The sequence below is a fragment of the Cebus imitator genome, unplaced genomic scaffold (assembly GCF_001604975.1).
Source record: "Cebus imitator isolate Cc_AM_T3 unplaced genomic scaffold, Cebus_imitator-1.0 Scaffold179, whole genome shotgun sequence".
NCBI classification, from domain to species: Eukaryota; Metazoa; Chordata; class Mammalia; order Primates; family Cebidae; genus Cebus; species Cebus imitator.
In genome coordinates this window covers 2,703,095-2,713,995 of record NW_016107494.1, presented here as the reverse complement: position 1 = coordinate 2,713,995, position 10,901 = coordinate 2,703,095, and the positions used below count along the sequence as shown (strand labels likewise).

General features: G+C 35.3%; 1 protein-coding gene and 1 non-coding gene across 14 annotated transcripts in view; one reads left to right on the top strand and one right to left on the bottom strand.

Moving 5' to 3' along the window:
- The window catches only part of ERC1 (ELKS/RAB6-interacting/CAST family member 1), a 540,801-nt gene that overhangs the window by 250,828 nt on the left and 279,072 nt on the right, over window positions 1-10,901 (bottom strand). The window lies entirely within an intron of this gene.
- Window positions 6,487-6,593, top strand: LOC119473714. The gene has a single exon (XR_005202936.1). It is a non-coding gene; the product is annotated as a U6 spliceosomal RNA (small nuclear RNA).

Genomic DNA, 10,901 nt, shown 5'->3' with positions numbered 1-10,901 from the left:
TGGCATGATCTCAGCTCAGTGCAACCTCTGCCTCCTGGGTTCAAGCGATTCTCCTGCCTTAGCCTCCTGAGTAGCTGGGACTACAGGCACGTGCTACCATGCCTGGCTAATTTCTTTTACTTTTAGTAGAGACAGGGTGTCACCATATTAGCGAGGATGGTCTTGATCTCCTGACCTCGTGATCTGCAACCTTGGCTTCCCAAAGTGCTGGGATTACAGGTGTGAGCCACCGCACCTAGTCCTCTTTTTTATTTTTAAGAAATATGAGAATGAAATACTCAGAGTCTGTTGGTCCCCAATGAATAAAGACCTTCTTTAAACTCCTGGTTCCTCATGAATTTTCATTATAACTGATTCTAGTCTTAAAGTAGACAGGGGAAAAGGGTTAAAAAAAAATAAGCCAAAAACAGAGTCTAATTCGAAATTACATACTGTGTATTTCAAAATTGTTTCCAAAAAAGGAGACTTGAGATGTTTTCACCACAAAGAAATATGTGAGATGATTAATATGTTAATTAGCCTGATTTTATCATTCCACAATGTATATATGTATTCAAACATCACAATGTACCCCATATAATTATTACTTGTCAATTAAAAATTAAGCCTGTAATCCCAGCACATTGGGAGGCTGAGGTGGGCAGATCACCTAAGGCTAGGAGTTCAAGACCAGCCTGGTCAACATGGTAAAACCCCGTCTCTACTAAGAAAATACGAAAATTAGCCGGTGGTGGCACACACCTGTAATCCCAAACACTCAAGAAGAACTGCTTGAACCTGGGAGGCAGAGGATGCAGTGAGCCGAGATTAAGCCACTGCACTCCAGCCTGGGGGGAGGGAGCAAGACTCTGGCTCAAAATAAATAAATAAAATAAATATAAAAATAAAATTTTAAAAATTACAAGGAGGAATTATTAGGTTGGTGCCAAAGTAATTGTGGTTTTTGCTATTAATACATGTACTGTTTGGAGATAAGCCATTTTATAGCACTCATTAATTAGAAAAAAAGCATTAAATTGGCAGCCTAGGGAAATAAGACTAAGTAGAGGGAGAGTTTTATTTCACTCACCTGTCCTAACTTGGCTTTTTTACTCTGCTTAAATAATTCAGGCAACCCAAAATTTAGAAATGTACTGTGTGTCAGACATTTCACTTAAAAGCTACCTAGAGATAGTAAAGGAACATGCTTTATCATTTTAAATAGTTCATATCACCTAAAATGAAAGCTGTATCTTTAGAGTTTTACTTCAACTACTATTAATCACATTTGCACTCACCAAAATGAACCCAGACCATTTTTCCTACTACTGGATTATGTAACTGAAGCTTACTTTTGCCAACCTCACCATATTTGCTGAAATCAAATAAGAATACTTCATTTACATAGTATAGGGTTCACAGCAGGGGGTTTGTGTGACTACTTTGAGGGATCTGGTAGAGGGAGAAGGAAGACCTATCAAAAAATTCCTCATTTCCTTAATTAAGAAGACTCCTATATTGAAAGAGATAAGGGCACAAGTTGGGACAGCCTAACTACAGCTTCACTCAGCCAGATTAACAGGGAGAGACTGGACCCTACAGCAACTCCCATGATACCACTCCTAATACATCTCTCAGAACTTCGCTTCTTGATGTCAGTTCTGTCAACACCAAGCTCGCAGCACTGTAGCTGTGAGACTCTAGCCTCCACTGCCTTTCTTTCCAATCAAACGTTTAATCAGGAAAGCAAAGGCAAACAAGAAACAGCAATTAAAAATTAGTTTGTTGTTCCCTCAAACATCTCCCTCAAAAATTGTTAAAAGGCTCTATAGTATAGTAACATAAAAAAGAACTACTTGATAATGGCAGATCTTGCTATGCTTTTGCCCTTTTCAGCAACAGAAAGAAGGTCAATTCAGATTTCACAAAGATTATCCAAGGTAACAATCTTCCACATTCTCTCCTCCCTCTCCCAACTCTCACTCTGACAAGGTAATGGAAGTCATTTATTTGAATTAATATTAAGAGCTGCTTCCTTGGGAGTAAACACCACTTACCAGATAGACTTTAACCTGTTCTGAAAGATATTAATGTTAACTGTTATCCATTATCCTTAATGTAAAGAGACAGTAATTCTTTATTACCCTCGACCCCACTGCTTATTCTGCCTCCCTGTTCCCCATTCCCTAAGCATATATACACATGCAGGAGATTTCATTAAAATCATTCAACATGTCAGAACTCATTTACCAACTTCTCAGATGTTTTGTGTGAAAAAAAATTGAAGCCAGATGCATTCATGAAGTCAATTTTAAGAAAAGAAAGCTAGCATAATATGAAGACAGAATTTAGTTACACACCAACTACTTTAAGGCAATACTGTGGATTAAAATTTAAAAATATTCTCTTCCCTTTTCTCTTTAAAACCCCTCAAATATCTCTCCTCAGTTAGAGTAGTGCTCTGTTATAACCTCAATTGTTAAAAACCAAAGTCAAAAGCAGATTTATTTCATCAAAGAAACAGAAAAAACACACAAATAAAAATGATGCTTTATAACAACAAATTTTACAGAGCATATAGTACAAATATCCCATATAGACTGGGGGGGTTCTTATCTTGAAAATCACGGTAGCTGAGTATAAGAAACTTGAGCAAGGACATGGGGTTTACCTAATCCTAGGGCACTATAAATCTTTGATCTGTAATGCTTATAAAAAGAACAAGCATACGTTTTCAAAATCTTTACCAAAAAAATCCCAAAAATAACCTTTCCTTAAAATAACAGACAAATGATGTGGTCCATAAGAGGTTGACCTTTGCCACTGAGGTCATAGAAAATGGACTATTTGCATACCTGCTTCTGGTCTGTTAAAAAATAAAAGGACTAGGCCAGGTGCAGTGGCTCACGCCTGTAATCCCAGCACTTTGGGAGGCTGAGTTGGGTGGATCATGAGGTCAGGAGTTAAAGACCTGCCTGGGGAAGATGTGAAACCCCATTTATATTAAAAATAGAAAAAAAAATAGCCAGGCATGGAGGCAGGCGCCTATAATTTCAGCTACTTGGAAGGCTGAGGCAGATAATTGCTTGAACTCAAGAGGCAGAGGTTGCTGTGAGCTGAGATCGTGCCACTGCACTCCAGCCTAGAGAACACAGTAAGTCTCTGTCTCAAAAATAAATAAATAAATAAAAATAAAAGAACTAGTATTCAGTGGCATAAGACAAGTATAATTAACAACACTTTGTTGTATATGTCAAAATACCTAAAAAAGTAGAATGTTCCTAACAGAAATGATAAATGCTTGAGGTGATGAGTACCTTAATTATCCTGATTTGATCATTACACATTGCATGCTTGTATCAAAACATCACATGTACCTTATAAATATGTAGCCATTATAATTAAAAATAAAAATAAAATTTAAGAAAAAAAGAATCTTATTGGAGACTTCTTCCAAATGCAACCAAGAAGAGCTCACACAACACAAAGGCAAGCAGTAAACCATTTCACTAAAGTGAGAACTTAGTAGTTCACTATTTAATAATTTTAGTGCCTAAAATAATTTTATTCATTATTTTATGGAGAGCCCATTAGTCCTGTCAATAAACAGTCTTTCAATAAATTTCACTGCTATCAAAGTGAACTGACATTTGGTCAGAGGGAAAAGTACTATACAATCCACTTCAAACACTGCAGAGTTTTAAAAAAATAATATTAAGCCCTGTTTTGCTATTTTTCTAAATGGTAAAAAGTGGCCCACTTTGAGATGGGAGTTTTTAAAAGTTGCACACACAACTAACAATTTGTATAGGTGCTTCACCTGCAGTAAAAGAGAATATTCATGTGTAATTTCAGCAACTATCCACAGGGATGTAAAAACAGATGCTGATTTATATGCACACTTTTCTTCCATTATGATCCGTTATTCTAATATTCATTAAGAACACCATAAAAACTCACACATGACAATATTCTATATAGAAAAAGCCCTGTTTTACTAAGGAAAACTTTTTATTAAAAAGGAAGAAATGATACAGGATTAAACATTTAAACAGGTGAAGGAGAAGTTCTAGAAACAGAAAACCAAAATTTATTTTTGCAAAAACAAGAACCTTAACATACTAGATATATCTAGCATGTGACAAACCACATACTATTTCTAGAAATAGTATTTCTAAAAAGATGTCAATATTAATTTTTTAAAAAGGTTTCCTTAAATAATTATCCCCCTGGCAAATCTAAAAATGAAGAATAAGCAGTGTTCATTTGAGAAAGGAAAAAAATCGCTTATTAAAATGAAGAAACTTTTTCTGTAGACAGAGTTAAATCAAATCTCAGAGAAAAACACAAATGTGTCATTGACTATATAGCTAAGAAGAGAATATGCTTAAATATATGTAAAGTTGATTTTCCCCATCTCTATTGTTTTCGCTTTCTTTGAACTTTATTCTTAATATTCATTGGTCTCCAGTGAGCTGACTCATAGCACCACAGCATTCTTTTAGCAGTTCCATTAATCTCTCTCACAGCAACCTCTTTCAAGGTTAAATTCAGATACTTATCTTTGTTATAAAGAAAAACAAAGCCCCAAACCACTATTGATAAGAGCCTCCTTTCAGTCCACTCTGCTTTGCATTATTAGCATGGACTAAAACTTACAGCCTCGTGGAAAGGTATATCTGAGTGTTACTGCTCAAAGAATTAATATTCTCAAATAAGGGAAGACGGCATTTCCTTTGTTAAAACGTATAAGGCTCTTAAAGGATAAGCTATGGAATTTTAGAGAATATTTATTAGGATGCTGAACTGAATACCATTCAGTTTCAAAAAACTTATAACTAAATTAAATTTTATTATTTATAACTCAGTAAGTACAGCTATAATTAATGAACCTATGTAAAACAATGTTTAAGAGAGACTAAAAAGAAATCTTAAAGTAATTCTTCACTTATGGCAGATATAAACTAGTTGAGAAGGGAAAATTAAATTGGTTAAATCACAGAGGCAATTATAAAACAATGTGTATTGAAAAGCATAAAAACAATAAAGCATGATTCAACATACAGGCTAAGGAACAATGGATAAGACAGTAACAAGTTCAGGGAGAGTTCATCAACAAAGGTTAATTTTAAGGCAGAATCTTTATTTAGTAAAACTGGAAATCTACAGGAAAAGATTCTGCCTAAGTAGAAGAGTATACATTAGGAAAACAATATGTTATATTCAAAGAACACCAACCCTGTTGTCACCTTGTGTAAAACAGAGAAGCCATGCAGGTGAGCATCCTACCTAAAGATGAGGTTAAAAACACTTAGCTTGGCTTAATAGGAGACTCCAAATGCCAGGTGCAATGATCTGAATCAGATCAGATCAGAATCAGAATCAGAATTTTATATGCCCCCAAAATTCATATGTTGAAATCTAATCACCAATGTGATGGTATTAGGAGGTGGAGCTTTTGGGAAGTCATTAGGCCATGAGAGCAAAGTCCTCATGAATGGCATTAATGCCCTTATAAAAGAGACCGCAGAGAGCTACCTTGCCCCTTACACCATGTGAGGACACAACAAGAAGGTGCCACCTATGAACCAGATAGTGGGCTTGTACCAGACACCAAATCTGCTGGTTCCTTGATCTTCGACTTTCCAGGCTCAGAAATGTGAGAAATAAATTTCTATTGTTTACAAACTAGTCAGTATACAGTATTTTGCTATAGCAGCCCAAACAGACTAAGAGACTGGGCTAAAATGCATATGACTGAAAGTTCTTGACATCTACAGATAACAAAATCAATTAGCATTTACGAAGTGCCAACTATATGTGAAGTACCAAGACTTGATTCCCAAACTCAAGTATGTGAAGGAATCAGCACAGAATTAGTATATCATACCAAGTAATATAAAATAAGTCCCAAAATCAAAGCAGAAACTAATGAAATTATGACAGAAGGTATGATTAATTCCAACTGTGAGGATTTAGGCAGGCATCACAAGAAAAAGTATTTGACCCTTAGAAGATGGGTAGGCTTTCAAGAGAATGCTTTTTTTAATCCTCAAATCACCAACAGTCAAATCAGCTAAGACTATGCTTCTACATGTTTTATTTGAAAAGTTTTTGGCGGGGCGTGGTGGCTCACACCTGTAATCCAAGCACTTTGGAGGCCAAGGCGGGCAGATCACCTGAGGTTGGGAGTTCAAGACCAGCCTGACCAACATGGTGAAACCCCGACTTAAAAAAAAAAAAATTAAAACCACAAAAAAAGTTCTTGATGTTGCTGGAATTTACCTGATTCAGTTCTGTGTGTAGCAATTACTATAACTGAAATTATTGTAATTGTACTACAACACATCTGTTGACGTCCAGCAGAAAAAAAAAAAGTTATAATAAGTAATGTAAAGTATAATCCATGCACTTTGGAGGCCAAGGCAGAAGGTCTGCTTGAGGTCAGGAGTTCAAGTCCAGCCTGGGCAACACAACAAGACTCAGTCCCTACTTAAAAAAAAATTAGTGCTCACTTCGGCAGCACATACACTAAAATTGGAAAGATGCAGAGAAGATTAGCATGGCCCCTGCGCAAGGAGGACACGCAAATTCGTGAAGCGTTCCACATTTTAACTGGGTTGTTCACCTTGTTGGCACTTGGAGCAGATCCATTGAGCTTAGTGCTTCATAAAATTTGCTTGGAAGAAAGTAGAGAGGGCATTCCAGGTAACTGAAGCATTGCTATGCAAAGTAAGCATTTGCCCTCTAAAATATTTTAACAATTTTTATAGAAACCTTTCTCAATTGCATTAAACTTTATACATTGTAAAAATTATTCTCTGTTATACCTTTCTATCTTTTTACTCTGCACAGGCAGCCATAAGTGCTAGATATGTTTTGAAAACATTGAACCTTGAGTGTACATATCATTCCGTGCCATTAAATATTCTTATTTCATCATCGAAAAAAAAAATTAGCCAGGTATAGTGACAAACACCTGTAGTCCCAGCTACTCCAGAGGCTGAGGCAGAAGAATCACTTAAGTCCAAGACTTGGAGGCTGCAGTGAACTATGATCATGCCACTGAACTCTAGCCTGAATGACAGAGTGTCTCTAAAAAAATTTATTTTAATATAAATAAAAACCTCTCTCCTCAGCTCTCACAGAGCCCTTACCAGAATGTGAGATCTTGAGAGTAAGGAGCTTGTTTGTCTTGTGCAATATTACTACTTCTAGCATGGAAAACTGCACAGCACAAAAAAGTCTTGAAATAAATAGTGAGCAAACACTTTATTTATAATGACTCTTGTCCTATTCCAACCATTCTCCAAATATTGCAAACAAACAGTATCCTGAAAATGCAAATCAGATCCTGTCAATTTTTTACGTAGAATGTTTCACTACTTATAAAATCTAAACTTCTTATCATGGCCTACAAGGTCCCTTTTGATCTGATCCTTACCTATTCTCCACCTTGATAATGCCAAGGTTTTCATTGCCTTGTGGATAACCTCCATTTTAAACACTGCTTCCTCCACTTTTTATATGGCTTTTTCAGATCTCAATGTTATATCCTTTGGGAGAGCTCCTCTGATGTCACTACCTAAATTTGTTGCCCAACATATTTCCCTCCCCCATCATCTATCACAATATTCTCTTTATTTCTTTGTAGTATTTACCCTGGTTGATATTTACTTATTTGTTTAGTTTTATTGTTTCTCTAAGAGACAATATGCTCCAGAAGGGTGGAGAACATGCCTTTTCAGTACCGCATAACTAAAGATTAGCAACAGTGCCTGACACTTATAAAGTATTCAATAAATTTATATTGAAAAAATGAAAGACATCTCAATTATGTCTAAAAATAAGTAAAAAACCTTCTATGCTTGAAGGATACAGGCAGGTCAAAGTTCATCTCTAGGTATAGGTATAACAGTCATATTACATCAACATGGCTTAAGGATTTGAGTCAAATCTTTAGAATGATCAACTTGATCAGCTACATTCTTAATTAAACTATAGGTTTAGGAAGTCAACAAGATGGAGAACATAATATCTGCATTACAAATTTAGGAATGGTACAGGAAAAAAGCCTGTGCTAACTATCCTGTAGCGCTAATTTTGGTAGTAAGACATTTTTAAATTCAAAAGCATATTTATTTCAAAGGGATTGCAAAGTGAAGTGGTGATTAAAAATGCTGATATATATAAATTTCTTAAATAAAATTTTTATTCTGAACTAATTACAGACATACAGAAAAGCTGCAAAAACAGCAGAGCCCATCTAACTCCTTATCCAGGATCCTCTAATGTTAACAGCCTACATAACCATAGTAAAACAAACAAAACTAGGAAATTAACATTGGTACACTACTATTAACCAAATCGAGAATCATACTTTCGTTGTTTTTCCACTAATGTCCTTTCTGGCTTTTTTTTTTTTGAGACAGGATCTCACTTTGCCCCGTAGGCTGAAGTGCAGTAGCACAAACAGGGCTTACCACAACCCTCAAACTCCTGGGTTCATGTGATCCTCCATCTTCAGCCTCCCAAGTAGCTGGTACTACAGGTATAGGTATACATCTATACCACTATGCCCAGCTAATTCTGTTCCTTTTTCCGAAATCTGCTTTAATCCAAGATCCCACAATTCATTTAGTTGATATTTCCCCTCAAATCCATCTGAAACTGCTCAGTCTTTCCTTGTCTTTCATCATCTTGACATATTTAAAATGTACTGCTGAGTTATTTTGTACAATGTCTCAGAATTTGGGTTTGTCTGGCATTTCTCATTATTCGAATAAGGTTATGCATTTTTGGAAAGAATAACACAGAAATGATACTGTGTCCCTCTCGGTGCATTATATCAAGGGTTCATGATGTCAATGTCTCTTTATTATTGGTAATGTTAACTCTAAACACTTTGTTAAGGTCCTCTGGTAGGTTTCTTTACTGAAAAGTATAGTCTTCTGTTTAAATAAACATCTTGGGGAAAACATTTTGAGACTATGAAAGTCATGTTTAACCTCAAACTTTCACACACGAATTTTCACAACCATCAGTTTGTCTCATGGTGATTTTCTTTTGGTCTATTTCCATCTATACTTATTAATCGAAATTCTTCTATAAGAAAGAGCTGTCTGCCCATATGCCATTTATTTTTATATTTGATAACTTATTTATATCAGTATAAACTCATGGATATATATTTCATTCCACCATTAAAATACTATCTTTTTTTTTCTCAAATATTTCATTTCTTTTTTAAAGCTGCCAGTCTCTTTTGTGTAGATTCACCACAGTGAATTTAAGCACTCTCCTACCTACAGTCAATTAGGTTTTCAAAATTTTGCAATCACCAATGTTATAAATGTCACCTTGTACATACGTATTTTTGTGTTTTTGGACATGAATATTCATATAAATCTAGACATGGGATAGCTGGGTCAAAAGCTCTGCACATGTATAGGATATGTAACCTATATCAAAAAAATCATTTTGAGGCCCAGTGCAGTGGCTCATGCCTATAATCCCAGCATCCTGGGAGACCAAGCTGGGAGGATCACTTGAGGCCAGGAGTTCAAGACCAGACTGGGTAACATAGCAAGACTCGGTCTCTCTTTAAAAAAAAGAAAAAAAAAAACACTTTGGGAACTTTAATAATATTTAAATGTAAAGAGGCTTCTGATTCCAAAAAGTGTGAGATAAGTTACTACAAATCACAACAATTAACTGTCCAAAACACAAAGGTACAAATAGGATACAACTGAGTGGCAATGAGACATACGGAAGAGTATTCATATCTAAGACCATGATAAATGACAAAAAGTGTTCAGAATTTCTGCCATCCTTAGATTCTCTCAATTTTTCAGGTATCATTTTCATTTCACATGTAAGACAGCTGTTTAATCTAATCAGAACATTTTTAATGTGTTAAAACAAAAAGCAAAGTAACCACTTACTTCCACACTCACTTTCTGTCAAAAGGAATACTTTTGGTACTATCTGAAGTATTCAAAGAATGGATAATTGTAAAGAAATGAAGTTGTCCTTTCAGAACACTTTCAATATAAAATGGAATTCGGAATTAAATAAAAAACACAGTACAAGGACAATAAAGGAGTGGATGCTACATACAACTAATACAAATGAATCTCACAAATAATGCTCAACAAAAGAAGTGAAAAAAATAAATATAATAATTCCATTTATTGAAGTATAAAATATACAAAACTAAATTATACTTTTTGTTTGATATATGCGCAGGTCATAAGAAAAGCAAAGAAGAAAAGTCAAAATAGTAATCTCTGGAGGAACGGAAGAGAAAAATGATTGCAAAGGAATATACGTATGATTTCTGGGAGGTCAACAATATTCTAATTTTTTGAGATGATCATTTTATAAGTATTCTTTACATGGTTTATTTGTATGTGCATGTGCATACTGTTAAAAATGTATTTTATTGTTTCAAAGTTAAAAAAGAGAAAAAATAGAAAAGTTGTACTACTGCTCTCCAGCAAACTGTAACTTCTACCTGGAAGAGTGAAGCCAATGATGAACTTCACATCACAACTGGCAGTCACTAAATTAACAAAAAGTGAAAATGAACCTTCCAGGTTAAGTGTTAATCTTCACAAATAAAATACATTTACTATGTGCTTATTAAACTAAAATTGATCTTTCAATACCAAAATGGGATGTGATAAAAATTAAACATTATTCAACAAAATTCAAAACATTAAATATAAGGCTAGTCATGCTGGCTCACACCTGTAATCCCAGCACTTTGGGAGGCCGAGGCAGGCAGATCACATGATGACAGCACCAGCCTGGCCAACATGGTGAAACCCTGTCTCTACTACAAACACACACACAAAATTAGCCAGGCATGCTGGCACATGCCTGTAGTCCCAGCTACTTGGGTGGCTGAGGCATGAGAA